At 46.2% G+C, this 27,245-nt stretch overlaps 2 pseudogenes; both read right to left on the reverse strand.

Annotated features, from left to right (window-relative positions):
- Nucleotides 1-840: 840 nt before the first annotated feature.
- LOC140905593 (olfactory receptor 51G2-like) lies at nt 841-1,837 on the reverse strand (annotated as a pseudogene).
- A 13,215-nt stretch (nt 1,838-15,052) lies between these two features.
- Nucleotides 15,053-16,910, reverse strand: LOC140905594 (olfactory receptor 51G2-like; annotated as a pseudogene).
- Between the last annotated feature and the right edge of the window lie 10,335 nt (nt 16,911-27,245).

Genomic DNA, 27,245 nt, shown 5'->3' on the forward strand with positions numbered 1-27,245 from the left:
AGTTATGCCCTCTGGACGCTGAAAGCTTATATGAGTTTGTCAATTTAACAAAGAAATTGATATGTACCAGGCTTGTTATCCCAAAGGGAGTCTCTGACACACTTCAAACCACACACAGAGCTTCAGGTAGAATAAACAAACAGCTTTATGGACTGCAAATTTTAAGTGATTATAAGTCAAAGCATAACAAGTCAGATTTGGTCAAATGAAATAAAAGCAAAATGCATTCTAAGCTGATCTTAACACTTTCAATGCCCTTACAAACTTAGATGCTTCTCACTACGGAGTGGCTGGTTTCTCTTCAGCCAGGCTCTCCCCTTTGATCAGAGCTTCAGTTGATTGGTGGTGGTGCTGTCTATAGATGTAGATGGAAGAGAGAGGAACAGTGTGGCAAACATCTCTCCCTTTTATCATGTTCTTTCTTCCCTCTTGACTTTGCCCCCTGCCCTTCAGAGTCAGGTGAGCATTAGCTCATCACAGTCCCAAACTGACCAAAGGAAGGGGGGTGACTCACTCGAGAGTCCAACAGATCCTTTGTTGTTGCCTAGGCCAGTGTCATTTGTTTCTGTGAGGCAGGGCTTGGTTTCTCCCATACATGCCCTGATGAGATGTGAACTGCCCCTCTGCTCTTGGGGAGTTTTTGTTTGGGCTTGTTTTAAGCATTAAGATACATTTTCAGCCTCATAACCATATACATGAAATTATAACATATAACATTATTATGACATTACTGTAACAACAATTACTATAACATCAATATAACAACAATGCTCAGTGCATCATGGGCCTTCCGAAGACACCCGACATGACAAATTTTGCATTGGATACCACACAATCATATTATAAGGATGAACATGGAGGTGCAGGGGGTTCCCCTGAGGCACAGAGTGTCATACCCTTTACTTGATGAACTGCTCTGGTTATCCGTGCACAAAGGTGTTTGCTTTTCACGCTGTACACTATTGGGTTCATCAGGGATGGGACCAGCAGGTAGACATAGCTCAGGAGAATCTGAAGGAAGGGAGAAGAGCTATTCCTGAATCTGTGTATCACAGACAAGCCTATCTCTGGTATGTAGAAGAACAGGATGGTGCAGAAGTGGGAGATACAGGCGTTCAGGGCTCTGAGTCTCTCCATGTGGGATGCAACACTCAGCAGAGTTTTGAGGATCATCACATAAGAGAGAAAGATGAGGAACAAGTCCAACCCCACAATTTAAGAGTTCAATAGACAATCCATAGATGCTGTTGACTGTGATATCAGAACAAGCCATCTTCATGACGTCCTGGTGCAGACAGTAGGAATGGGAGAGGACATTGGTTCAACTGTACCAGAACCATTTCAGGAGAATGGGCAGAGGGAATATTAGGGACACCCATCTTAGCTCAAAGAAAAGTCCCATCCTGGCTATTCTCGGTGGGGTTAAGATGGAAGCATATCTCAATGGGTTACAGATCGTGATGAAGTGGTCAAAGGCCATCAACAAGAGCACAGAGGATTCAATGCATGAAAACGAGTGGATGAAGAGCTGCTGGGCAAAACAGGCATTGAGGCTGATCTCCCTAGAGTTAAATAATAATATCTCCAATGTTATCGGTATGGTTGATATTGATAAGTCAAGGTCTGCGACAGCCAACATGGAAAGGAAAATGTACATGGGCTCATGGAGGCTTGGATCTGTTTTTATAATGAACAGAATGACTGAATTCCCTACTATGGAAATGAAATATATTAAACAGAAGGGGCTAGAGATCCGGAGATGTAAGTCTTCCTGCCCAAGTATACTGGTAAGAATGAACACTACAGAGTTGAATTTGGTGTCATTGACAGCTGACATAATGTACTGTGCAGGGAGTTTTGAGCTTTTCTTTCCGAAATGAAAAAGAACAGGAGACTACATGATACTCAGCGAAACATCATTCTGCGCTTAGTGCAAGTCTAGAGACTCCCAGGAGCTCAAGGAATATCAGCAAAACCAAAGTCTTGCATTTACACCACCATTAGGAATATAGGCACTGCCAGACAGAATCAAACCTGTAGTCCATCAAGCCCAGTATCCAGTGGCAAGTTCCAGATGCTTCAGTGGAAGGTGGAAGAAACCCTGCAATAGGCAGCTATGAGATAACCTGCTCTCAGGGAAAATTTCTCCCTGAAACCCATAAATTAGACATATTTTGTGGTGTAAATCAGGAAGGTTTAGAGCCCTTCTAAGACTTTTTAAAACAATCCTCACTACTGTAATTAGATTTTCTGGTTAGCCATATAAGCATCCACTCCCTCTTTGAATCCTGCTACACTCTTGCCCCCCTTGATATCTTGTGGCTGGGAGTTTCACAGCCTACTTGAGCACTGTGTGATTTTACAATTGTGACCTTCCCACAGACATCCTTTTTGGCCCTCCACTTCTGGCTATGCCCCATTGTATAGAGACATGAGTCTAAACACAGGGCCAGTTTATGGTGAAAACATTCTTTGATCTATGTGTCCTGGATTGAAGATCTATATTATATATATAATTTTCTCCAGTCCTGACAGTTCAAATTATGCCACTGCCTTTTTGCAGTACATGAGAAAAAATTTTATTGCCATTTTCTTAATTCAATAATATTGACTTTAACTGCATCACTCCAGATCTACATATATAAATTCAATCAGAACTGGGCTCTATTTACTTTCCCTTATCAGATGCTACCAGTGATACACTCTGACCTGCAAGAATCCCTCCAATGGAACCTGAAGTGTTTTCCTGGCCAATGTTAACTGAATCCAGAGAGTCTGATCATGCTACAGGCTTCTCTTCATCCTCACAGGACCTGCATCCTCTCCCCTGCAGGAGTTTGTAGATATTTGTCAAGTTACAAGCTAACACCTAGTGTTACTTCAAACTGGGCAGGGAAGGGGACGACATCACAAATGGGTGAATAGTGCAAACACTAGGTTTGCATTAATATCCAGTTGAGTGTGCAAATTACTTGAGCAATGCTCCTGTAAGGGGTGATGGGCGTAAGTTAACACAACCACTAATACACACTCCTTTCCTATATCTGAGGTCTACTCTTTGCTGAAACACAGACCAGTGATTTTGTTTTGTCAGGAATTTTTGGAAAGACTTACACAAACCTTCAAGAGTGATTGAATGCATGACCTGAAATGGAAGTGTTAGAAACAGCCTCTGGTCTGCTACTAAGAGATGGTATCATACAACTATTCACTAAACATGATTTCATAGCATAAACCCTTTGCAAACAGTATGTGAAGTACTTCTGATATACTTTTGAAAGCCAAACCATTAAGCAGTGAAGATACCACTGCTCCTTCCTGTAGAGATTTCAACAACTCTACTGCTGGCTTTCAACATACAATCATGTCATGAAAGTTTGGTTTGGTAATATTTTTGTTACAATGGAAAGTTTTGGCTCAGGGCATCAGGGGATCAGGGTTTTAACATTCCAAGCTCACTTTAAAAGTTAGATTTCTGTGTAGCTTGAACACCCCACTGTGGAGCATGTGCAGATGTGGGGGAGGGGTTCCCAAGCTACCTAGCGCTGCCTGTCCTCCAGCCCCGTCATTGAGTCACCCCGACAGCCCAGCTGAGTCCTTGGCCGCTGCACAGAATATCTGCCAATGGAAACAGCTTCCAGCCTTTCCCCTTCACTTCACATTTTAAAGATATTGAAACCTGCCAACGCACCCAATTCCTGCTAGAAGAGGAGCCTCTGACACCAGAGGTCTTCATCCTAAAGGACAAGGAGTCATCAAAGCGATTGCATGGGAAGCAGTCAGTATCCTGTTCAGATAAGGAGGCAATTGTCTTTATGCAGCATGCCTGCACATTCCCTTGGGGGCCACTTGGCCATCAGAGAACCTCAGCTGCTCGGCTTAGTGTGCAAAGGCTTTAACCCCGTCATTGCAAAGTGCAGGAGGCCAAATCAAAGGGGATGTGTGTTTATGCTACACAACTGGACTGCAGTGTCCACCCTGCAGGCTCTACTCCTGGAATCCGTGCTTGTTGCTACTGTTCAAATGGTTCTGATTAGTCACATGGCTACCTTGGGGATGGCCGAGGGGTAACGGTGATGCTGTCTCAGCTGTGATCTTGCTGAAATACAAGAAAATAGAATAATAATAATAATATAGGAGCAGATTTCTCCCTGGCAGCCCCCTTTCCTGCATTACCAACCCAGGGTGCAGGCCAGGGAAGGGAGATTCCACAAGGCTCCATACAGGGAACTTTCCCTCGGATCATTCCAGGAGGGAGGTCCTTTCCCTTTTGCCTGAGGAATCCAGGGATCCCCATAGTTAGTCACAGATCTCAGTGATCCATTGATAGCTAGACCCACCCATCCACAATTTCTGGGCCTCCACACCTCCTCTAGGACCCTCTCCAGCTCCCTGCTAGCACAGGTTCATCAGAAATGTGCTACCAGGGCCTGTCACAGTAGCCACTGCCCACAGGATCTGCTGATGGGGCATTGGACAGGGTGGATGGGGCTACACAGAGATGGGAAGGCTGGTTAGAGTAGCTGATGGGCACAGTACCCCTGCCACGGATTGGTCAGGAGGTTTTGACCTCTCCATACCCAGAGTGCAGCCAGAGACTCCGTCAGTGCAACCTTCGTTTATGTTTCGAGGAAGAGGCAGATGAAAAGCCTCCAATTTCTCTTGGGAATCCAGGCACCTGCAGCTGGGAAGCATCATGACAGCTGAAATTTCAGAGAAAAATGACCCATTTTCTATGAGAACTCACCTCAAAAAAATGGATGAAAAGGAAACATTTTAGTTTGGGTCAATATTTTTGGTGGGGAAAATAAACTCTCTGTTTTCCAGCCCAGTTCTAGCTCAAACCATGAGCCTCTGTCCCTCGTGCTACAGAACAATGCCACTAGGTGGCAGCACAAGGTCTCCCCCGTTTGAGGCTATTGCCTGTCACTGGAACCCTGTAGAGGCCCCCTTAGGTGTCAGGAGTCTGTCACCTCTGGCTGGAAACCTGCCTCCCCACCCCCAGCTCTGCCTCACCCAGTGTGCGGGGGGCTGGCACCTCCACTCGACCCCCCCCCCCGAACATTCTGCCGCATCCCACTTCCCCACTTTTACGACAGAAGTGCACATTTGTCCCGTTTGCTGTTGCCAACTGATCAAGTCAGCAAGAGCGAGATTAAAAGGGAAAAATGTCTCCTTTTGAGAGAAAAAAAGTCAGCTTGGCTGGGACAGGGCTTAAAAGAGCGACTGTCTCGGCCAGATTGGGAGGTATGGTCACGCTACCATGGACGTCTGCTGGGGTGGCTACACCACCTCTGTAACAGAGAGATCACCTGGAAAAGGTTTGTCTGCTGCAGCCCTTCAATCAGTGGAATAATTTAAGACATAAGAACGGCCATATTGTGTCAGACCAATAGTCCTTCTAACCCAGTGTCCTGTCTTCTGACAGTGGCCCGTTCAGATGCTTCAGAGGGGATGAACAAAACAGGGTAATTATCAAGTTATCCATCCTCCATCTCTGCTCCCATATTCTGGCAGTCAGAGATTTAGAGACACCCAGAGCATGGGGCTCTTTCCCTGACCATCTTGGCTGATAGCTATTGATGGACCTATCCTCCAAGAACTTATCTAATTCTTTTTGGACCAGGTATAGTTTTGGCCTTCTCAGTATTTGCTGATGATCCATAAGCACTGTCTAGCTTCTTCATTGCTGTGCCTGAGAGGCTTGTTGTGTTACCCAAAGCACATTTGAAATACAGATACAAAGTACATATTCATAACTTCAGGTACAAAAATGATACATGCACACAAAATAGATAATCATAATCAGCAAATCATAACTTTTCCAATGACACCTCACAAAACGTATCTTGTACCAGATATATCATAATTATGTCATAATCATGTCATAATAATATCACTATGATGAATATAGGGTGAAACATCACAACCTTCTCTATTCACACCTCTATGTGTGACTGTTCCTCAGATTTGTCACCTAAAAAGAATGGCTCAGTTGTGGGAATCTCCCTCACATCCTCTGCAGTGAAGACCAATGCAAAGAATTCATTTAGCGTCTCTGTAACAGCCTCATCTTCCTTGAGTGCTCATTTAGCACCTCAATCATTCAGTGGCCCCACTGATTTTTTGGCTGGCTTCCTGCTTCTGATGTACTTTAAAAAAAATGATGTTATTTTTTTTTCTTCTGCTGCTTGCTCTTCATATCTTTTCATCTAGGTATGCGGTATCACCAAGCCCCATTAAAAAATATAAGTCAATGTTATACCAATAAAATAAAAACCAGCAGGATCTTATTAAAGGGGAAAAGGCAAAATACCACATTTATTGTGAATACAGAAAGAATCATAGTAAGCAGTTAGTTATAGCTATAACATTCCTTTCAATTTCATATTTATTCACACATTCATTCATACACACACACACACACAGGTACTGCAAGGTTGTTATCATAGTTACCAGCCTTAGAGTTGCTCATGCCAAGCCACTGGCCAGGTGGCCTGGACATGAGGAGGGAGCAGGGCCTCGTCAGATGCTCATCTGATGCTCCTGGAAGTTGGTTTGCAGAATCAGACCCCAAAGTTCTCACTTTCTAGAGTCCATTTTTATAGGAATTTCTTCCTATGCCAGTCTATGGGAATTGCTTCATCATGCTGTTGCTGAATCAATCAGCAGATGGCACATTCCTGATGGCTCCGTGCTGCCAGATGTTATCTTGTTCTTTGGTTCTCCCATTCTTGAGGCTGTTGGGTGGATTCCAGTCTGCGCTCCGGGGGTCCTCTGGTTATTTCCACTTGACGCCTTCTTCAGCCAATGGACACTGGATTTTTAGGCTGGCACCTCTCTGATCATTCAGTTACTACCCACACCAAGCATCCATCCACGTACATCCTCTATCTCTATTTTAATCACAATTGTTAACAAAGTGAGATGAATACAACAAAAGGGCGGGGAGTCTCTGGGTGCTGTTTCTATTGTTACAGAGTATTGCTTTGAGTCTCTCTCTGTGTGAGTAGTTGTTACAAAGAATGGCTTTGAGAACCGACTCTGTCTTAGAATGTACTAACACAATTAGCAGCTTGCAAGTTTCACACATGGAGGGAGAGAAACAGCACCAAAAACCAAGAGACCTCTTAATTAGTAATACCCTGGAATTTAAACTATGGGGAATCAAACTCAATTGTGATTTTAATACAGAACTTCTTTAATATGATCCAACATCACACCCCCAAAAATCATGAGATTGTTTTAAACTAATGAAATTTTAAAATATACCAATGTGGGGTTTGTTTTCATGTGACTTTGTTTTCTGAGACTTTTGGGTGCACCTGCTTCAGGTTCTTTAGTTTTTCTGCAACTCACTTTTCTAAATAAACTTTTAAAAGAAAACTGAAAACTGAGATTCCCGTGCAGTGTTTTTATCCCAGAATTGGGGCTTTCAGAAAGACATGAAATAATGCAAGACTCCCAATAAAATCCCAAAAGATGGTGCTGCTGGCCATATCTCAAGCAGAGCACACATAAATGAAGGTACTGAGGGTTGGTTAGTGGACATTTCTGGTCTCACAGTGCATCAGAGGCAGAGCCATTATGCCCCCTTGCACTGGGCTGCAGAGGCCCGGTTCTAAGGAACCGGGTTATGCCACAGCCAGCCAGATATAACAGTGACAGGCTCACAGAATTACTTGTTCCTGAAGCACAGGTCAGAGGGTCTCCTCCTCATGATCAGGCATGAGACATGACATGCTGGGTAAGCAAGGCCATGCACATCCTTAATAGAAAGGGGCATGACCCAAGTCCAGCTCCAAATGCCTGATGCTAGCTCCCTATTGGACCCAAACAACCCTCGCCCCCATATCCAGCTTGGTGATGTTGGAAATTTGGATGCAGGTGTGTGCTCTATCTCCAGCGCTAGAGCGGACCTCATTGCTCATGGAGCAGGTGGGGGTCAGGATCAGACCGAGGGAAAGCCCAGCATGGCTCTGTTCAGCCAGGCAATGCTCTCCAGATCCTTCATTCTCTGAAAGCATGTCCTGATTCCCCCTATTACTGCCGACCTGCAGGAGGGGCACAGAACTCCCTAGTCAAAGGGAGCTGTGCTAATGACAGGCCTCATCACTAAGGGGTGTTGCAAAGAGTTCAGGTTCTCCATGCAGTGCCCCAAATCACCCTTATGAGGCACACAGAGCTGAAATCGTTCTAAGGCATTTAGCTCTGGTTCCAATGACTGTAGCGTCCAAGCACCTCACAATCTATAACATTTATCAGTACAACACGCCATGCAGTAGGTCAGTGCTATTAATACCACTGGGCAAAAACATAAGGAAGATGCTGACCCATCTTAAGGAGAAGGGCAGGAATAACAGCATGATGGATAGAGATATTTTGAGCAAATCAACATGTACAAGGTAACGGGCGGCCCTTGGATATGTCAGTGGGTGGTCTTAGGATATAGATATTCAGGCCTGTCTGCAAAGGCCTGTACTCTATGAATTTAGGTGTATTTTTATCACTTAGCTAGTTCTAGAGGTATAAAAGAAAGAATCAAAGTCACTGTCTATCGGTGTAAGGGCCTTCTCTTACTGTGACAGTCTGAGGCCCTGTTCTTTGGCTAAGCAACAGAGGCAGCCATCAGCTGGAAAGCAACCGGTCACCTCCTCACATTCCAAACTAGTCACATTGAAAGAAGGTGCTATTGGGCTGTTAGGATACAATCCTGTCCTGATAATGCCTATCACCTCCAGAGAAAGGGAAGTGCCTAGAAGATATAAAAGGAAACTTAGTTTGACAGCATCCTGTCTGGCAAGAACTCACTTATCAATAGCTGGGATGTGAAATCCTCACTTCTGTATTGTTTTGTCATTATAGTTCCCACTTTGCTGTTGTTTGTCTGTATAATTTCTGTCTGGTTCTGTAATTGTTTCTATCAGCTGTATAATTAATTTTGCTGGGTGTAAATTAATTAAGATGGTGGGATATAATTGGTTACATAATCATGGTACAATATGTTAGGATTGGTTAGTTAAATTTCAGGAAAATGATTGGTTAAGGTATAGCTAAGCAGAACTCAAGTTTTACTATATAATCTGCAGTCAATCAGGAAGTGGGTGGGTGTGTGGGTGGGAAATGGGAACAGGGAATGGGGATGGGGAAATCATTTGGCTAAGGGCAGGAATGGGAACAGGGACACAGGTGTAAGGCTCTGTGGTGTCAGAGCTGGGAAGGGGGACACTAAGGAAGGAAACTGGAATCATGCTTGCTGGAAGTTCACCCCAATAAACATCAAATTGTTTGCACCTTTGGGCTTCGGGTATTGTTGCTCTCTGTTCATGCGAGAAGGACCAGGGAAGTAAGTTTGTGAAGGAATAAGCCCCCTAACATCTTGTAACTTGATTATTTAACCAATTATATTCCACCACCTTAATTAGTTTACACCCAGCAAAATTAATTATACAGCAGACAGAAACAATCACAGAACCAGACAGAGATTATACAAACAAACAATGGCAAAGTGTGAACTATAATGACAAAACAATACAGAAGTGAGGATTTCACATCCCGGCTATGGATAAGTGAGTTCTTGCCAGACAGGATGCTATCAAACTAAGTTTCCTTTTACATCTTCTAGGCACTTCCCTTTCTCTGGAGGGGATAGGCACTATCAGGACAGGATTGTATCCTAACAGCCCAATAGCACCTTCTTTCAATGTGACTAGTTTGGAATGTGAGGAAGTGACCAGTCGCTTCCCAGCTGCCTCTGTTGCTTAGCCAAAGGCCTTTGCCTAAAAACAGGGCCTCAGACTGTTATAGTAAGAAAAGGCTCTTACACCGGCAGACAGTGATTTTGATTCTTTCTTTTATACCTCTATAATAAGCTAAGTGATAAGAATACACCTAAATTCTTAGAGTATAGGCCTTTACAGACAGGCCTGAATATCGATATCCTAACAAAGACGTTTATGGCAGGGTGGGAGATTGAGGCAAATCGTCTGGCCGCTGATTACACGCAGCCAGACACCAGGGCAATTAGAAGAGCACAGCATTGTGCGCTGTGCATCAGAGAAGCTTTGAAAACCAGTTTCATGACTGGCCAGGCTACTGTGTGACAATTCTGTTTGTTTCTCCTTGATGAAAACCCACCCCCTTAATAGCCCAGGAGGGGTGGGAGAAGAGAGAATCACCGGGTGGGGTGGTGGATGAGGGGAGGAGGGAAGGACAAGGCCACACTGCACTTCAAAATGCGTTGAATGCCAGCCTTCTGTTGCTTGAGAAGTCCTCTGGGGTGGAGTGGTTGGGTGCCTGGAGGCCCCCCCACCGCGTTCTTGGGCGTCTGGGTGAGGAGGCTATGGAGCTTGGGGAGGAGGGAGGGCGGTTACACAGGGGCTGCAGCGGCGGTCTGTGCTCCTGCTGCCTTTCCTGCAGCTCCACCAGACTCCAGAGCATATCAGTTTGATCCCCCAGTAGACTCAGCATTGCATCCTGCCTCCTGTCATGATGCTGCCGCCACCTCTCCTCTTGCTCCCGCAACCTCTCATCTTGCTCATCCCTCCTGTCCTCGTGTTCATTTTCGGCTTTCCTGGACTCTGCCAAAGTTTGCCTCCATGCATTCTGCTGAGCTCTTTCAGTGTGGGAGGACTGCATGAGCTCAGAGAACATTGCATCGCGAGTACATTTTTTTCACCTTCTTATCTGCACTAGCCTCTGGAACGGAGAGATAGGGGAAGCATTGAAACATTTCCAGCTGCGGGAGGAAAAAACGGGAGAGTAGTATTTAAAGATACACATTTTAGAGAACAATGGGTAGACTCTTTCACGGTGAACCAAGCTGTTAACATTACATATCACGTGTGATTTGGGTACAAGGTAGTATTTTGCCTCTTATGTTGAGGGTTGAGGGCCTGACGGTTTGGTGAGAGAGATCACACACACAGGGCTGGGCAACAGAATTTGGAGTTGAAGGCAGCCATGGTAAGCCACAGTCTTTTGGCTTCTTCAAACTTCATAACATGTGGGAATGGTTTCAAACAGCAGTGCCCTCCTTTCCCATACCAAGCACCCATTAGGTTGGCCATTTAAAAGGAGGGATTGCGGTTTTTTTCAGTTAACATGCAGCACAAACCCAACTAAGGCCCCATTCTCTGGGATGATCACTTCACCCATCCTCCCACCGCATGACTAGTATCAGGGAAGATCCCTGCCAGCCAAACACAAACAGTTCAGCATGAACGGATCCTCCCGCCACCGCATGGCTAAAAGCGGGGATGATTTCTTTTCAGCCACAGACAAACAGCCCAGCAGGAAAGGCCACCTCTGAATGTCCCCTTAAGAACGTTCCTGGAGTATTTCCGCTCCATCCCCAGACACGTTAACAGATTTTTCCAGTAACTGTACTGGCTGCGAATGCATCCCAAGACTTCAGGGCAAATTAATCATTAAATATGCTTGCTTTTAAACCCTGTATTATATTTACAAAGGTACACTCACCAGTGGGGCCTTCTTTGGCTTCATGGTCCAGGAGCCCACATTGGGAGGGTTGGGAGGGTATTAGCTCCAGGGTGATAAACAGTTCCTGGCTGTCGGGGAGAACGGTTTCTCTTCTTCCCTGTTGTGCCCTATCCTCCTCCTCCTCCTCAACATCATCTTCTTCATCCCCAAAATCCTCACCCTGTTGTGTGAGACTCCCCCCTTGCAGGTATCCACGGAAGGGGTGGGGTAGTGGTAGGGGCACCCCCTAGAATGGCATGCAGCTCATCATAGAAGCGACATGTCTGGGGCTCTGACCCAGAGCGGCCATTTGCCTCTTTGTTTTTTTGGTAGGCTTGCCTGAGCTCCTTAATTTTAACATGGCACTGCTGCAGGTCCCTGTTCTGGCCTCAGTCCTTCATGCCCTTGGAGATTTTTTCAAATATTTTGGCATTTCATCTTTTAGAATGGAGTTCTGATAGCACGGATTCCTCTCCCCATACAGGTTTCAGAGTAGCAGCCGTGTTAGTCTGTATTCGCAAAAAGAAAAGGAGGACTTGTGGCACCTTAGAGACTAACCAATTTATTAGAGCATAAGCTTTCGTGAGCTACAGCTCACTTCCTCAGATGCATATCGTGGAAACTGCAGCAGGCTTTATATATACACAGAGAATATGAAACAATACCTATTCCCACCCCACTGTCCTGCTGGTAATAGCTCTCACAAATCTTGGGAGACAGGCCAGTCCTTGCCTACAAACAGCCCCGCAACCTGAAGCAAATACTCACCAACAACCACATACCACACAACAGAACCACTAACCCAGGAACTTATCCTTGCAACAAAGCCCGTTGCCAACTGTGCCCACATATCTATTCAGGGGACACCATCACAGGGCCTAATAACATCAGCCACATATCAGAGGCTCGTTCACCTGCACATCCACCAATGTGATATATGCCATCATGTGCCAGCAATGCCCCTCTGCCATGTACATTGGTCAAACTGGACAGTCTCTACGTAAAAGAATAAATGGACACAAATCAGATGTCAAGAATTGTAACATTCATAAACCAGTCGGAGAACACTTCAATCTCTCTGGTCACGCGATCACAGACATGAAGGTCGCTATCTTAAAACAAAAAAACTTCAAATCCAGACTCCAGCGAGAAACTGCTGAATTGGAATTCATTTGCAAATTGGATACTATTAATTTAGGCTTAAATAGAGACTTGGAGTGGCTAAGTCATTATGCAAGGTAGCCTGTTTCCTCTTGTTTTTTCCTACCCCCCCCCCAGATGTTCTGGTTTAACTTGGATTTTAACTTGAAGAGTGGTCAGTTTGGATGAGCTATTACCAGCAGGAGAGTGAGTTTGTGTGTGTATGGGGGTGGGGGGATGTGAGAACCTGGATTTATGCAGGAAATAGCCCAGCTTGATTGTCATGCACATTGTGTAAAGAGCTGTCACTTTGGATGGGCTATCACCAGCAGGAGAGTGAATTTGTGTGGAGGGGTGGAGGGTGAGAAAACCTGGATTTGTGCTGGAAATCACTTTAGATAAGCTATTACCAGCAGGACAGTGGGGTGGGAATAGGTATTGTTTCATATTCTCTGTGTATATATAAAGCCTGCTGCAGTTTCCACGATATGCATCTGAGGAAGTGAGCTGTAGCTCACGAAAGCTTATGCTCTAATAAATTGGTTAGTCTCTAAGGTGCCACAAGTCCTCCTTTTCTTTCTCCCCATACAGCGATCAGATCCAGTACCTCCCGTTCGGTCCATGCTGGAGCTCTTTTGAGATTCTGGGACTGCATGGTCACCGCTGCTGATGAGCTCAGACAGCTGCAGCAGCACAGGAGCCAGCAAACAAAGCTGTAAACAGGAGAGTTTGAGGGGGAGTTTGTCTTGAGGTGCTTGTTCGGGGTTTGTTTTTGCTGTGGGGGGTGGTGTTTTGGTTTGGTTTGTGTTTCCCAGGTGAACAGGATTTAGGTGGGAAGGCGATGACAGACACAGAGGCAGCAGTGGGAGTGACTCATGTAGTGGAAGACACAATGAAGATGACTGGATGTGGAAGCTGTGGTATGTACATGGTCCTGGAGGGGGGACCTGGTAAGAGTTTTGTCTGCATGAAATGCTGTCTGATAGAGCTGATGGAGGAAAAGATCTGAGGTTTGGAGATGCAGGTGGAAAGTCTGGAAGAGTTTAGGAAGGGGTTTGTGCAGATTATGGAGGTATCTAAAGGGAAAAGCTCAGACTTGCTGGTGGAATTAGGGCTGGGGAATTCTGAGGGGAGACTGGGTGAGGAAAGTGGTCAGTGGAAGCATGTGACTAAAAGAACCAGGCAGAGGAAAAGATGGGCTAGGGAAGGAGAAATAGAGCTCAAGAATAGGTTTGCAGAGTTGGAAAATGAAGAAGGGGCTCATCAGGTAGTCACTGAAGGTGGAAGGGCAAGGAAGAAGAGAAGAGCAGCTAGTCCTATAGGCTCTGGCTCCCTGGGTAGCTCTTACCATGGTCAGGTTCTGGCTTTGGGCCTGGAGAGGGGGTGGAGCCTCAGGTAAAGAGGAGGAGCAGGGGGTGGGGCTTGGGGGAAGGGATGGGGAAGAGGGATTGGCCTTGGGGGAGCAGGGGCTTGGTGAATGTGGAGACGTGACTCTTGCATAAGTTCTGCTTCTGCCTTTGGAAAAAGTGGTCACCCTACACTGAATGGGCTGGGCTGGGATAGGAGCCAGCCTTGCGTCTGATGGGGAGCAGATTCCCTTTTCCACCCCTTTGCATTGCTAGGACATCACAAACAGAGGGGAGGAGGAGGGAATCTGGGCCTGAGTCTCTTGACAGGACTCCTGTGTGTCAGACCCTCACTTGCACACGCAGCTCTGCCCTGCCTCGGTGAGGAGTGGGCTCAGCAGGTGGGTGGTGTACAGAACCATCAGTGGGGAGGCGGGGACATACTGCTGGTATGGCTTCTCCTGTGGCTCCTGCTCTAATCATGTCTCTGACACGGCTCAGTCACAAGCACCTGGCTGAGGGAGTAGTGGACGGGTGGGTGTCCCTTGAAAAGCTCCTGTCCACAGCTGCTGCAACCCTCATGGATCACGCAGCAGCCAGAGCACTCAGAAAGAAGCAGGACTGTGACTGCAGAACACCCCTGCAGCTTTCCTCTTGGCCAGTGGAAGTTTAACTAGAGACGGGACAGTGACAGGCCAGGTGTAATGGGAAACAGCATCCACGTCCCTTCTCTATATTGACAGTATCGACAGGAACTCTGAGGTCAGAGCAGCCACTGATTCAGATGTTTATGGGCCAACATCCCACCAGTCCCCTGGCTCTCCACGAACACAGTCACTTTGTTAATGCTCCTGCCTGCCTTGGTCTCCTACCCCCAGTGTGCTAGCCTCCCTCACCAGTGGGTGGCGGTGGACCCATATCCCATTGCTCCAAGCCTTAGACTCCATCTAAACTTCTCTCTATAGAGTGGAGATGAGTAGTTCATCTCATCTCAGAAGTAAGGGTCCAGAATTAAATAACTGTCCGTGTCCCATGTTTTTGTCTCCTTTGTCACCAGCGCTGGAGCCGGGTGATGAACTGACCCTTCACTTGACAAACAATCTGATTATTTTCTCACGAAGGTGTTTGCTTTTTACGCTGTACACGACTGGGTTCATCAGGGGAGGAACGAGCAGGTAGACGTAGCTCAGGAAAATCTGAAGCAAGGGAGAAGAGCTATTCCTGAATCTGTGTATCAGAGTCAAGCTTATCTCTGGTGTGTGGAAGAGCAGGACAATGCAGAGGTGGGAGACGCAGGTGTTCAGGGCCTTGAGGCACTCCGCCTAGGATGTGATGCTCAGCACTGTTTTGAGGATCATCACATAAGAGAAGAAGATGAGCAGCGAGTCCAACCCCATAATTAAGAATGAACCAGACAAGCCATAGATGCTGTTGACTGTGATATCGGAACAAGCCAGCTTCATGACCTACTGGTGCAGGCAATAGGAATGGGACAGGACATTGGCTCGACAAAATCGGAACCGTTTCAGAAGAAGGGGGAGTGGGATTATTACGGCTACTCCTCTTAGCACACACACAAGTCCCATCTTGGCTATTCTCTGCAGGGTTAATGTAGCCAGACAGCCAGCCCCCCCCCCCCTCCCCTCAGACCAGCATTGCTGGAAACACAGGAGGAAGCAGGAACAGGGCACTTAACATATATTCCAGCACAGCCTTTGAAGCTGTGAAAGCACAGGTGTGCTGCTACAATGTGCCTCTGGGAACAGATACAAGGATTAAGCTCACAGCAGGCAGAGGCCCTGTGACAGACATGGCTCTTAGCCCCTACTAAATAGAGTGATGCACACACACCAACATCCTAGGTGAGAAAATATTTACCCTGATAAAAGAAATGTCCAGTAGTCGACACTTATTGTTTCTCTCCTTTGCAAGTGTAAACTACTCTTGCAAAAGCTGGCGTCGCCCAGACAGACCAGCCTCAATTTGGCATAAGAAAGGAGAAAGAGAATAAAGGAGTACAGAGGTATAAGTAGGGGACCTACAGCACCATGATTTTTGAGTGCTTTTCACTATCTATCTGCTGGTCAGATAAGTGACAGCCTCCCAAGGCTTCTGCAGCTAAGAGGGTCCCTACGCCTTGTCCCTTATTCGTCTTTCCGCGGAATTGAGTGACCGATCCTGGCTTGGCACCGCTGGAATTGAGAGATGCAAGGAGGGTAAGAAGCACCCACACCTGATCTCCTATCTTTAGTGTACACATATTTTGAAATAGAGCTCTATACTTTGTTTTCTTTCTTTGGGATTGTGGCTTCAGTTTTGTAACTTGTTTGTGTGTGTAACATCTCTACATTTAAATAAGTAGGCACTAGCAATTTTGTAACCACATGATTAGAATCTAGCTTAATAAATTTTGGTAACCATTTGTGCATAAGCCTGACTTGTTTTCTCTGGTTTACTGTAAAGCAGCCAACACAATTAAAGAACCTCAGCCGTTTTGGCTCTAAAGCCTGGCCATTAGGTGAGAGTACTAAGAGCCTAGCGTTGAGTTGTGCCGCCTCCACGGGGCAAACTCTTGGGGCACCTGTCAGTCAATCCTGGCTGCCCGCTGTGAAGGAGCTCTGAGCTCTAGCAGTTAAAGTCACGGGTGTGGAGAGGCTCTTAGTGCTGCGATTGGGGCACCTGTCAGTCAGTAATGACTGCCCGCTGCGAAGGAGCTCTGAGCTCTAGCAGTTAAAGTCACGGGTGGTTAGGACCTTGGGGCATCCGTCAGCCTAGCCCGGGCTGCCCGCCGCGAAGGGACAGTGCGTCCTAGCAGTTAAAGTCACGGATGGTATAAACGGGCATAGCTGGCACCTCACCAAACATCCTTGGCCGTCGGCTAACAGTTAAGATGGAGGCATATCTCAGTGCGTTACAGATTGCGACAAAGCGGTCAAAGGCCATCAACAAGAGCACAGAGGATTCAATTCATTGAAGTGAGTGGATAAAGAACAGCTGGGCAAAACATGCATCAAAGCTGATCTCCCTTGAGTTAAACAAGAATATGCCCAGTATCGTCGGCATGGTGGCTATAGATAAACCAAGGTCCATGATGGCCAACATGGAAAGGAAAATGTACATGGGCTCATGGAGGCTTGGATATGTTTTTATAATGAACAGAATGACTGAATTTCCTACTATGGAAATAACATACATTAAGCAGAAGGGATAGAGATCCAGAGTTGCAAGTCTTCCCGCCCAGGTATGCCGGTGAGAAGGAACACTGCAGAGTTGAATTTGGTGTCATTGACAGCTGACATAATGTATGGGGCAGGTCTGAGGAGTTTTGAACTTTTCTTCCTGAAAGGAGAAATAACAGGAGACTGGATGACATTTAGCGGGACTTTTTCCTGCCCTCACTGCAAGTCCAGAGACTCCCAGGAGCTCAAGGAAGATGAGCAAAAACATAATCTTGGATTTACACCACCAATAGGAAGATAGGGTACAGATGTGGGGACCTGCATGAAAAACCTCCTAAGCTTATCTTTACCAGCTTAGGTCAAAACTTCCCCAAGGTACAAAATATTCCACCCGTTGTCCTTGGACTGGCCGCTACCACCACCAAACTAATACTGGTTACTGGGGAAGAGCTGTTTGGACGCGTCTTTCCCCCCAAAATACTTCCCAAAACCTTGCACCCCACTTCCTGGACAAGGTTTGGTAAAAAGCCTCACCAATTTGCCTAGCTGACTACAGACCCAGACCCTTGGATCTTAAGAACAATGAACAATCCTCCCAACACTTGCACCCCCCCTTTCCTGGGAAATGTTGGATAAAAAGCCTCACCAATTTGCATAGGTGACCACAGACCCAAACCCTTGGATCTGAGAACAATGAAAAAAGCATTCAGTTTTCTTACAAGAAGACTTTTAATAAAAATAGAAGTAAATAGAAATAAAGAAATCCCCCCTGTAAAATCGGGATGGTAGATAGCTTACAGGGTAATTAGATTCAAAAACATAGAGAACCCCTCTAGGCAAAACCTTAAGTTACAAAAAAGATACACAGACAGAAATAGTTATTCTATTCAGCACAATTCTTTTCTCAGCCATTTAAAGAAATCATAATCTAACACATACCTAGCTAGATTACTTACTAAAAGTTCTAAGACTCCATTCCTGGTCTATCCCCTGCAGAAACCAGCATACAGACAGACACACAGACCCTTTGTTTCTCTCCCTCCTCCCAGCTTTTGAAAGTATCTTGTCTCCTCATTGGTCATTTTGGTCAGGTGCCAGCGAGGTTACCTTTAGCTTCTTTACCCTTTACAGGTGAGAGGAGCTTTCCCCTGGCCAGGAGGGATTTTAAACGGGTTTACCCTTCCCTTTATATTTATGACACGCCCCCCAAATCTCAGCTAGGGTGAAACACTTGCTGGGATTTCTTCCTGGAGCTCTAGGAAAAACAGAGTTAATAAGACACATGCATCTCTAAATATACTACCAAGTACATAAAGACTAACAATATTTTCCACATCTCAAGGACGATTTTAACGAGTTGATTCTGGGAAACTTTCACGGGAGAGTGCATCAGCCACTTTGTTAGAAGCTCCTGAGATGTGTTGGATGTCGAAATCAAAATCTTGGAGAGCTAAACTCCACCGAAGAAGTTTTTTGTTAGTTTCCTTGACGGTGTGAAGCCACTTCAGTGCAGCATGGTCGGTTTGCAGGTGGAAACGCCGTCCCCAAACATATGGGCGTAGCTTTTCCAGAGCGTAGACAATGGCGTAACATTCCTTTTCAGTGACTGACCAGTTGCTTTCCCTCTCAGACAGTTTTTTGCTGAGAAACACTATAGGGTGGAATTCTTGATCAGGTCCTTTCTGCATTAAAACTGCTCCCACACCACGCTCGGACGCATCTGTGGTTACTAGGAACGGTTTATCAAGGTCTGGGGCCCTTAGTACAGGGTCAGACATGAGTGTCGCTTTAAGCTTGTTAAAGGCCTTCTGACACTTTTTGGTCCACTGAACAGCATTTGGCTGTTTCTTTTTGGTTAGGTCTGTCAGTGGGGCGGCGATTTGGCTGTAGTGCGGTACAAATCGTCTGTAATAACCGGCCAAGTCTAAGAAGGATTGAACCTGTTTCTTTGACTTTGGGACAGGCCACTTTTGGATAGCATCCACTTTGGTCTGTAGGGGGCTGATAGTTCCTTGACCCACCTAGTGTCCAAGGTAAGTCACTATGTTTAGGCCTATTTGACACTTCTTAGCCTTAACAGTTAGTCCTGCCTCCCTTATGCGCTCAAGGACTTTTTGTAGATGTTCCAGGTGGTCTGCCCAGGAACCCGAAAATATGGCCACATCGTCAAGGTAGGCGACTGCATATTCTCCTAATCCCGCTAGGAGACCATCTACAAGTCTTTGGAAAGTGGCAGGTGCATTTTGCAGCCCAAAAGGGAGTACATTAAATTCATACAGCCCGAGATGTGTGATGAAGGCTGACCTTTCCTTGGCAGATTCATCTAGCGGTACCTGCCAGTACCCCTTGGTTAAGTCCAAGGTAGAGATGAACTGGGCCCGTCCCAGTTTCTCTAATAGTTCATCTGTGCATGGCATTGGATAGTTGTCTGGGCGAGTTACAGCATTTAGCTTACGGTAGTACACGCAAAAATGTATTTCCCCATCTGGTTTGGGAACTACAACCACTGGAGATGCCCATGCACTTTCAGAGGGGCGGATTACACCCATCTGTAACATATCCTGGATCTCCCATTCTATCGCAGTTTTAGCTTGAGGAGACACCCGGTAAGGTTGGCCTTTAATTGGGTGAGCATTACCTGTGTCAATGGAGTGGTATGCCCATTCAGTCAGTCCTGGGGTGGCTGAGAACGTTGGTGCATAGCTAGTGCACAGCTCCTGGATCTGCTGTCGCTGCATACACCCAAGGGTCATGGAGAGGTTCACCTCTTCCACACCACCACCACATTTCCCTTCGTAGTAGACACCTTCAGACCACTCAGCGTCTTGTCCTCCCTGGGCTGTAAACTGACAAACCTTTAATTCTGTGGAATAAAAGGGCTTTAGAGAATTAATATGATCCACCTTAGGCTTTCGGTTGGAGGTGGGGAATGCTATGAGATAATTAACAGCTCCCAGGCGTTCCTGGACCGTGAATGGCCCTTCCCACGATGCTTCCATTTTATGGGCCTGGAGCACCTTTAAGACCATGACCTTGGTCTCCTACTTTGAAGGAACACTCTCTGGCATGTTTATCATACCAGGCTTTTTGCTCTTTTTGAGCATCCTGTAAGTTTTCTCTAGCAAGGGCTAAAGAGGTTCGGAGGGCGTTTTGTAGGTTGGTTACAAAGTCCAGAATATTAGTTCCTGGAGAAGGTGTAAAACCCTCCCATTGCTGCTTCACCAACTGCAATGGCCCCTTAACCTCGCAGCCACATACAAGTTCAAATGGGAAAAACCCTGAACTGGGATGTGGTACAGCTCTGTAGGCAAAGAGCAACTGCTGCAACACTAGGTCCCAATCATTGGAGTGCTCATTTACGAATTTACGTATCATGGCCCCCAAAGTTCCATTAAACTTCTCCACCATGCCATTTGTTTGATGGTGGTAAGGAGTGGCAACCAAATGATTTACCCCATGAGCTTCCCAAAGGTTTTTCATAGTTCCTCCCAGGAAATTAGTCCCTTGCATCTGTGAGGATGTCGGAGGGCCAACCTACCCTGGTAAAAATGTCTGCTAGTGCCTGGCACACACTTTTAGCCCTGGTGTTGCTTAGAGCTACTGCTTCTGGCCATCGGGTGGCAAAATCCATGAAAGTCAGTATGTACTGCTTTCCTCTGGCTGTCTTTTTCGGAAAAGGACCCAGAATATCCACAGCTACTCGCTGAAATGGAACTTCAATGATGGGGAGTGGCTGGCGAGGGACTTTGACCTGGTCTTGGGGTTTTCCCACTCTTTGGCACACCTCACAAGACTGGACATAGGTAGAAACATCCTTGCCCATTCCCTCCCAGTGAAATGACCCCCCCAAACGGTCTTTGGTCCTGTTCACCCCAGCATGGCCACTAGGGTGATCGTGGGCTAAGCTCAAGAGCTTGGCCCGGTATTTAGTTGGAACTACCAACTGTCTCTGAGGATGCCAGTCTTCCTGGTGTCCACCAGAAAGAGTTTCCTTGTATAAAAGTCCTCTTTCTACAACAAACCTGGATCGATTAGAAGAGCTGAGAGTCGGTGGGTTGCTCCGTGCCACCGTCCAAGCTCTCTGGAGGCTTTCATCTGCTTCCTGATCGGTCTGGAACTGTTCCCTTGATGCTGGAGACATCAGTCCCTCATTGGATTGTAGACCTAGGCTTGGTCCCTCTGGAAGCGATATAGGGGATGGAGCTGTTTCTGTTGACTGTGAACCGCTCTCCGCTGGTGCACTATGTTGGGATTCAGGCTCCGGCTGAGCCTCTTGTGTCGGGTTATCGGCTGCTGCCAGTTCAGGGTCGGTGGGGCCCTCTGGTGTTGAGGTTGCAAGTACTGGATTCAGTGCTGACATGGGGTCTGGTGTTGGTTGTTCAGCTGGTTCCGGTTCTGGGACTGGTTCCGTCTGGGTCTCTGGGACGGGATCCACTACTGCTGTTGCAGACATTGGCCTGGGGTCCGGGTCCATCACCTCTGACCGGGTCCTGATAGAAGTTTCCGAAACAGAGCTAGGACTCACAGCTTGTTTAGCCTGGCTGCGGGTTACCGTTCCCACCCTCTTGGCCTGCTTTACATGACTGGCCAAGTCTTCCCCCAACAGCATGGGGATGGGATAATCATCATAGACTGCAAAAGTCCACATTCCTGACTAGCCCTTGTACTGGACAGGCAACTTGGCTGTAGGCAAATCGAAAGAGTTGGACTTGAAGGGTTGAATCGTCACTTGGATCTCTGGGTTGATTAAATTGGGGTCCACTAAGGAAGCATGGATAGCTGACACTTGTGCTCCGGTGTCCCTCCACGCGGTGACCTTCTTCCCGCCCACACTCACAGTTTCCCTCCGCTCCAATGGTATCTGGGAGGTATCTGGGCCTGTGGACCTCTGGGGTGATTCCGGTGCAATGAACTGTAATCTGTTGGGGTTCTTGGGGCAGTTGGCCTTTACATGCCCCAGCTCGTTACATTTAAAACATCGTCCAGCTGACGGGTTACTGGGGCGAGGAGGGTTGCTGGAGAACGGGGTGGTGGGACGATAAGGGGTCTGGAGGGTTCTTTGGGAGGTAGGTGGGGCTTTGGGCGGCCCCCGGTAATTGGGTGGGGTCTGGGGTTGTCCCTTCTGGTCTCTGCTCCAACTGCAACCAGTTTTCTTCTTCTCTGCCACCTCCACCCATCTGGCTCCAATCTCTCCTGCCTCGATTACAGTTTTGGGCTTCCCGTCTAGGATGTATCTTTCTATTTCCTCAGGAACACCCTCTAAGAATTGTTCCATTTGCATTAGGAAGGGCAAATTTACTGGAGATTCAACACTTGCTCCTGATATCCAGGCATCCCAATGTTTCAGAATGTGGTAGGCATGTCGGGTAAATGACACGTCTGGTTTCCACCTTAGGGCTCTGAACCTCTGACAAGACTGCTCGGGTTTTATCCCCATTCTGACTCTCGCCTTGGATTTAAACAGTTCATACTTGTTCATGTGTTCTTTAGGCATTTCAGCTGCCACCTCAGCTAAGGGTCCACTGAGCTGCGGCCTCAGCTCTACCATGTATTGGTCAGTAGAGATGTTGTACCCAAGGCAGGCCCTTTCGAAGTTTTCTAAGAAGGCCTCAGTATCATCACCTGCCTTGTAGGTGGGGAACTTTCTGGGATGGGAAGTGGTACCTGGAGAAGGATTGCTAGGGTTTGTTGGTATATTCTGCTGGGCCTTTATCCTCTCCACCTCCTCCACATGCTTCCTCTCTTTTTCCTTCTCCTCCTCCACATGCTTCCTCTCTTTTTCCTTCTCCTCCTCCACATGCTTCCTTGCCTCCATTTCCCTCTTGTGGGCAGCCTCCTGTACCTCCTTCTCCAGCCGCATGAGTTCTATCTGTCTTTCATGTTCCCTTTCTTTTTCCTCAGCCTGAAATTTGGCTAATTCCAGCTGTAGTCGAGATGCAGATTTGGTCATTCTAACCTCTCTGTTTTTAACTAACTTTTCACCCGAGGTTTAGAAATAAACAAACAAAACTTGGCTGTAAAATTTTGTTGTGCTGGAATAGAATACCTATTCTCTGATAGTGACTGTCAGCCTACAGAAAAAGACAATTCCCTTGTCTCTGCTCTGGGCCCAAATTAAAGCAAAAAACCTCCAACTACTTGGAAACCTGCTTACCCAGCCCAAAGAAAAAGCAAATGGGTAGAACACACACCCCCTATTTACTTTTAGGAAGAAAAGAAAAAAGAAAAAAAACTCTGGGTTGGAAGACTGTGAATTTCCCTGCAGGAGTTAAGTACCCTGCCTCCAGGCAAAGAAAACCTGCAATTCACAAAGATAATACCCTTTTGTCTCTGCTTGGCCACAAAGCAGAGAAAAAACAAGCTGCTTTCAGTTTCAGCTGCTCTCTGGACTTCCTTTCCAAAGGAAAAAAAAAAATCCTTTTTAAAATCTGTATTTCTAGTTCAAAAAATCTCAACTGGATCTCAAAATGATTTCAGGTTAATCCCACCTCTGCCACCATGTCAAGGTTCCTCCCCCACTCTGAACTCTAGAGTACAGATGTGGGGACCTGCATGAAAAACCTCCTTAGCTTATCTTTACCAACTTAGGTCAAAACTTCCCCGGGGTACAAAATATTCCACCCGTCATCCTTGGATTGGCCGCTACCACCACCAAACTAATACTGGTTACTGGGGAAGAGCTGTTTGGACGCGTCTTTCCCCCCAAAATACTTCCCAAAACCTTGCACCCCACTTCCTGGACAAGGTTTGGTAAAAAGCCTCACCAATTTGCCTAGCTGACTACAGACCCAGACCCTTGGATCTTAAGAACAATGAACAATCCTCCCAACACTTGCACCCCCCCTTTCCTGGGAAATGTTGGATAAAAAGCCTCACCAATTTGCATAGGTGACCACAGACCCAAACCCTTGGATCTGAGAACAATGAAAAAGCATTCAGTTTCTTACAAGAAGACTTTTAATAAAAATAGGAGTAAATAGAAATAAAGAAATCCCCCCTGTAAAATCAGGATGGTAGATATCTTACAGGGTAATTAGATTCAAAACATAGAGAACCCCTCTAGGCAAAACCTTAAGTTACAAAAAGGATACACAGACAGAAATAGTTATTCTATTCAGCACAATTCTTTTCTCAGCCATTTAAAGAAATCATAATCTAACGCATACCTAGCTAGATTACTTAGTAAAAGTTCTAAGACTCCATTCCTGGTCTATCCCCTGCAGAAACCAGCATATAGACAGACACAGACCCTTTGTTTCTCTCCCTCCTCCCAGCTTTTGAAAGTATCTTGTCTCCTCATTGGTCATTTTGGTCAGGTGCCAGCGAGGTTACCTTTAGCTTCTTAACCCTTTACAGGTGAGAAGATTTTTCCTCTGGCCAGGAGGGATTTTAAAGGGGTTTACCCTTCCCTTTATATTTATGACAAATTTGTAGGTTAAACACGGCACACCTGGTGGCTGACCTTTGTGACTTTGTCCTCACCCGCAACTATTTCACATTTGGGGACAATGTATACCTTCAAGTCAGCGGCACTGCTATGGGTACCCACATGGCCCCACAGTATGCCAACATTTTTATGGCTGACTGAGAACAACGCTTCCTCAGCTCTCATCCCCTAATGCCCCTACTCTACTTGCGCTACATTGATGACATCTTCATCATCTGGACCCATGGAAAAGAAGCCCTTGAGGAATTCCACCATAATTTCAACAATTTCCATCCCACCATCAATCTCAGCCTGGAATAGTCCACACAAGAGATCCACTTCCTGGACACTATGGTGCTAATAAGCGATGGTCACATAAATTCCACCCTATACCAGAAACTTACTGACCGCTATTCCTACCTACATGCCTCCAGCTTTCACCCAGACCACACCACACGATCCATCATCTACAGCCAACCTCTATGATACAACCACATTTGCTCCAATCCCTCAGACAGAGACAAACACCTACAAGATCTCTATCAAGCATTCTTACAACTACAATACCCACCTGCTGAAGTGAAGAAACAAATGACAGAGCCAGAAGAGTACCCAGAAGTCACCTACTACAGGACCAGATCCCAACTAAAAGCTCTCCAGCGCATCATCAAAGATTTACAACCTATCCTGAAAAATGATCCCTCACTCTCACAGATCTTGGCAGACAGACCAGTTTTCGCTTAAAGACAGCCCCCCAGCCTGAAGCAAATACTCTTCAGAAACCACACACCACACAATGAAAACACTAACCCAGGAACCTATCCTTGCAACAAAGCCCGATGCCAACTCTGTCCACATATTTATTCAAGTGACACCATCATAAGACCTAATCACATTAGCCATTTCATCAGGGGCTCGTTCACCTGCACATCTACCAATGTTATATATGCCATCATGTGCCAGTAATGTCCCTCTGCCATGTACATTGGCCAAACCAGACAGTCTCTACACAAAAGAATAAATGGACACAAATCTGACATCAGGAATCATAACATTTCAAAAACTGGTCGGAGAACACTTCAACCTCTCTGGCCACTCAGTAAAAGACTTAAGGGTGGCAATTTCACAACAGAAAAGCTTGAAAAACAGACTCCAATGAGAAACTGCTGAGCTTGAATTAATATGCAAACTAGATACCATTAACTTGGGTTTGAATAGAGACTGGGAGTGGCTGGGTCATGACACATATTGAATCTATTTCCCTATGTTAAGTATCCTCACACCTTCTTGTCAACTGTCTAAATGGGCCATCTTGATTATCACTACAAAAGTCTTTTTCTCCTGCTGATAATAGCTCATCATAACTAATTAGCCTCTTACAGTTTGTATGGCAACTTCCATCTTCTCTCTATGTTATATAGATATATGATATATATATATATCTTCTTTCTATATGTTCCATTCTATGCATCCGATGAAGTGAGCTGTAGCCCACAAAAGCTTCTGCCCAAATAAATTTTTTAGTCTCTAAGGTGCCACAAGTACTCCTGTTCTTTTTGCAGATACAGACTAACATGGCTGCTACTCTGAAACCTGTTCTTTGGATGTTTGCTATAGAGCTGTATTCGGTTAACTATAGGGATGTTTATATTATGGCTATATTAGGTTAAACCAGACTGGAATCTCTTAGTTAAAAAAGCCTGGTGGAAAACAAGCAGGAAGGGAAGCAACAGCTGAAGAAAAAACATCACTCAGTAAGGATTTCAGGAAAGCTGACAGACTACACCGGACTACTAGCTGGGAAAAGCCTAATTCCAGGCTCCAGCCATGTTACACAGATTGTTTTGCCAGCACTGGGAGTCTGTCCAGAGCTGGGGCAACTGTTGCTTTGAAGTTCTTCAGACTGACATGCACAGGCACCAGTGGGGAAGGCTCAAGGCCCTCAGCCTGCCTGGGTCCCCGTCAGAGAGGGAGGGCTTGGAGTCAAGACTTCTGTTTGAAAACCATCTTATTCGCCAATGTTATGCTTTATTCCTACTATTCATATTAAACAGTACTTTGTTCTAGAAGTCTGGCTGGTCACTCGTCTCACCACTAGTCACAGACTCCCAGAGGAAAGAATCATAGGTGCTGAACCCATTCAGACCTGCAGGGCAAGCCCAGTCCACCCGCAGTGTGCGGTAGCCCAGGTCCCAGTCTGAGGGTGGGAGGATCATGGGATTCCCTTCCATGAGAGGGAAAGCCATGAGGCCTGACCTATGGCACTTGGAGACCAGATTGGGGGCAGAGATGCAGGTAGCCCTGTTACTATGAGAGGTGTCTACAAGGCAGAAATGCTGGAGCTCTCAGCCAGTCAGAAAACAGAAATATGCCCTATCAGACCTGTTACCACAGAGCTCTGAACTCCTGACTTCACAGATCAGCCAGAGAACTAAATCATTGTAAATGCATTTGCTGATTATATTTCCCTGAGAAAATAAACCTGAGATAATTTGTGAACTACTCACTGATATTCCGTGCGGTCTCCTCTCACTCAGCCCCTGGCAGGATTGGGCCCAGAGCACATGGCACCTCTAGAAATGGGACCCCTTGAGAAATCCTGACTCAGGGCATCGGGGTTTTAACACTCTGACCTTGCTTTGAATCTCAGATTTCTGTGTAGCTTGAATAATT

Source organism: Lepidochelys kempii, chromosome 1 (genome assembly GCF_965140285.1).
Source record: "Lepidochelys kempii isolate rLepKem1 chromosome 1, rLepKem1.hap1, whole genome shotgun sequence".
NCBI classification, from domain to species: Eukaryota; Metazoa; Chordata; order Testudines; family Cheloniidae; genus Lepidochelys; species Lepidochelys kempii.